We start from the raw sequence: 2532 nt of genomic DNA, 5'->3' as shown, positions 1-2532 counted from the left end.
TAGACTAGACTAGACTATAGACTAGACTAGACTAGACTATAGACTAGACTAGACTAGACTATAGACTAGACTATAGACTAGACTATAGACTAGACTATAGACTAGACTTTAAACTATACCATAGACTAGACTTTAAACTATACCATAGATTAGACTATAAATCGTTTTTGAACGACAATGTCCCAGTAGTACATCTATCAAAATAGATATTTTACTTTTCCCTTAAAATACTTCATCCTTATGAAAATGTCTTCTTTAGTCTATGACAACAATTTCATATTGCGCTGCTTCATTTGTTTCTTAATCGATTAAAATGACAAGTTTAACCAAATGTTTTAATTTGCATACAAAAGCATTTATATTTCTATATTTTATTCAGGTTGTTTACCTACTTTTCCATCAGACAAAAACCACAAATGAACTCTTCTCCGTTTAGCAATATTAAAAGCTAGCAAGTGAGAAAGGGATGGACAAACATTCGAATATCGATTGTATGTTGAATTGAATGAATTTAGTTGTTGCTGTTAATGCACTTGGTTTATTAAAATCATGCAGGTTTTTTTTTTTGGTCTTCTTATGCTTCTTCTTCTTCTCGGATTGTTGCATGTTGTTGTTGCTGTTGTTCGTTCACACAATTCAGCCATTAAGATGCGGTGCGGTTTAATTCACTTGAATTTAGCTCGTCAACAATTGCGACAATGTTTGCAGTCCAAGATAAAACATACAATCGTACAGATACTATAAGATATAGTCGAACATTAATGCAGATATTTCGTACATACATTTTTGCTAATAATTCAGTTTTATCGTCGTGTTTTGTTTTCGTTGAGTCCATGGGTAGAAATGCTTTTAAGTTTATGCTTTGTTTTATTTACATTCCAAAATCATACACCAACTAACGACACTTCGAATCAGAGATGTTTAAGTCGTCATCATCGTCATCATGATCATCATCTTTTACATGGTCTTTTATTGTTATTTTCAGGTTTCGAAGTATTATTACGCTAAGAAGGAGCCGTTAAACATAGACTTTGTCATTCGTATAAAATTCGCGGTTATTGTGGTTGTTGCTGGTTTATCTTTTCAAACGTATTTGCATATTGAATGAAATGTATTCGAAATGTATTCGTAATGTATTTGAAAATAGCTGCAGCAGCAACAACAATTCTCACAGCCGCATTGCTCATGCACAAGCAGTTGTCATTGTCAACAACATTAGCGAAATAAATACAATACTTTAGGAAATTTTATGTTGCTAAGTAGTTGCATATACAAACTATTTATTGAACAACATTGTTCAAACAACATTGTTTGAACCACATTTTTTGATATTTTTGCTTAAAAAAATCTAGCATTAATTCTAAGGACGATATATTAAAATCTACCAAGATTTCTTATTAACCTAGACTGAATTTTTTTTTTAAATTTTCAATTTAAAAAAATATTCCCTATAAATATTATAAAATTGTAAAATTTACATTATTATTGTTAGTTTTTTATTTTGAGTATACTGACGTTCTGACAGATAAACTCTATTCAAACTATCAAGTGTACAAACTAGTTGCTGTTGTCTAGTTGGCATTACAATTTTTTTTTATTATTTTAACATAAAACTTTGTTTATTTCGTATGTTAACAACTTCTTAAGGATGTCATTGAAAATATATAGTCAAATGTATTTAAAATTGTACAGTGTGGACTTGAGACTAAACAAGAAACTATACGACAGAGTATATTAAGTATAGAGAAAATATAAAGACATAACTATTTACGGTCTATAGCAACGACCAGTAGCCAAGGATGTAGACCAATGTATTAACCAAAATATAGAGTACAAAGTAGACTATAGTCTGGAATATAGAATAGACATTGGACCAGAATTTAGTGCAAACTATAATGTAGACTATATAATAAACTATAGCTTTGACTAAGGTCTAGTTTTGACAAAGAACTAGGCTATAGTCCAACTAGCAATTTGACTACAATTCCGACTATAGTCAATTCTTAAGCTCTGATCATAGAATCGGCTTAAGTCGGGACTTAGGATTTAGTTTTGATAAAGAACTAGGCTATAGTCCGATTTTAGTCATGTCTACAATTCCGAATAATATTTAGTTGCGTCTAGGATATAGTTCTGACTACAGTTAAGGATGTAGTTCTGGATATAGTTCTGACTACAGTTAAGGATGTAGTTCTGATTATAGAATCAGTTTTAGTCAGGACTATATAATATTATATAGTGACTATAAAGTAGGCTAAAACTATAGATTATATTTCAAAATATGGGCATGATTATAGTTTAGACTATGGATTTGACAAAAATCCAGACTGCACTTTAGTTCAGACTTTTGACTGTACTATAGTCAAGACTGCACTGTAGTTCAGGCTATATACAGCTCACAATATAGTCCAGACTATAGGCTGCACTATATTCCAGACTATAGTCTGCACTATATTCCAGACTATAGTCTGCACTGCATTGCAGACTATAGGCTGCACAATAGTCCAGACAATAGGCTGTACTATTTATAGT

The sequence above is a fragment of the Lucilia cuprina genome, chromosome 6 (genome assembly GCF_022045245.1).
Source record: "Lucilia cuprina isolate Lc7/37 chromosome 6, ASM2204524v1, whole genome shotgun sequence".
Taxonomy (NCBI): Eukaryota; Metazoa; Arthropoda; class Insecta; order Diptera; family Calliphoridae; genus Lucilia; species Lucilia cuprina.
Note: the sequence above shows the minus strand (reverse complement) of the source record.